Here is a 1370-nt window from a genome sequence, read left to right as displayed (position 1 = left end):
TTAAACCCATGAACCTATAGCTGTGGAAGTTGACAATGATGATGATATGGAATGGGAGATAGATTTAGAATGCTTTGATATGGATGAAGTAGATGTTATGGTTGGTGTGTTTGATGCACACAAATATGTGTCCCTTGGTGTGATTACATGAAAATTATGAAAGATCGCAATGCTACACTACTTGATGTTCATCTCTCTCTCTCTCTCTCTCTCTCTCTCTCTCTCTCTCTCTCTCTCTCTCTCTCTCTCTCTCTCTCTCTCACGCTCAAGGCTTTCCCCCATGAAGAGTGCTTTTCCAATCTGCGATGCAACGTGGAGGCTCTCTCTCTCCCCCATCAAGCGGACTTGTCTTTTTGTGCCCACCCCATGGGTGGATCCGATGGACCACCTTCATCTCTAGATTAGAGAACTCAAAGACGAGAATGCCGAACTCAAGGTGCATCTAGCAGTCTTTGAGGCTCGCCTCTCCTCCTTGGAGTCCCAAAAGAAAGCCGCCAACGAGAAACTTCTCACCAAAGAAAATGACGTCGAGCACACCCTCACCGTAAGCGTGGCCAACCTTGCCACCCAAGTTCAATAAGCAACCATCACCGTCTCCTCCAAAGTAGAAGAATGTATGCAAGAACGCTGCCGATGGGAAGGACTGGCACTCTCTGTCTGAATTAGTGGCTTGCCCTCTACTTGGTGGCGAGAGAGAGACGACTACACCTCGACACTAGACAAGCTCAACCAAGCCATTCACCCGACCAAGTTTGACCCCAACACAATCAAAAAGGTTCACCACCACGACAATCGCACCAACCAAGGCATCCTTGTCTTCAAAACCAAAGAGGCATGCATAGCACTTCTACACCAAGGACAACTTCTCAAGGGCAGTAAAGTATGGATCAGTGAGGCTTTGACCCCTGCCCAACTCAAAGTCAAGAAACAAGAACTCCAAAAGGTTCAAGAAGCGCGAGCAGCTGGAAAATGGGCTATCTACCGAGGGGGCAAGGCCATCGTCAAGGATTTTTGGGCTCTAAAAACACCCAAGCCACTTTCTCCCTCTTCCCCCCCTAAGTGACAAATGTAAAAGCTCTCGTTGTATCAACAGTAGTCATGATTCTCCATGTACTCCTCTAGTAAGAGGTCCAATCATGTATGTTTTCTTGGTCCCATAGGTCATATTTGACCTCCAAGGACGATAATGAAATCTATCTCTCTCTCTCTCTCTCTCTCTCTCGTTCCTTTTGCAATAAGAGTCATAATTATATTTAGACATAATACAAGTTCAAATTGCAAATAAAAGAAGGGACAACTGAGGGGGTAAATGACACTCTGTGATTACAAAATCTGTAGCACTTTACATTCTCTTCTTGAGAAAATAGATA

The 1370-nt window shown here is 45.4% G+C and overlaps 1 pseudogene; it reads left to right on the top strand.

Moving 5' to 3' along the window:
• Positions 1–280: 280 nt before the first annotated feature.
• Positions 281–1022, top strand: LOC147440943 (uncharacterized; annotated as a pseudogene).
• The last annotated feature ends 348 nt before the right edge of the window (positions 1023–1370 follow it).

The sequence above is a fragment of the Adiantum capillus-veneris genome, chromosome 15, assembly GCF_014529385.1.
Source record: "Adiantum capillus-veneris isolate H3 chromosome 15, ASM1452938v2, whole genome shotgun sequence".
In the NCBI taxonomy this organism is placed as follows: domain Eukaryota; kingdom Viridiplantae; phylum Streptophyta; class Polypodiopsida; order Polypodiales; family Pteridaceae; genus Adiantum; species Adiantum capillus-veneris.
Note: the sequence above shows the minus strand (reverse complement) of the source record. Positions and strands in the feature narration are given on the sequence as shown.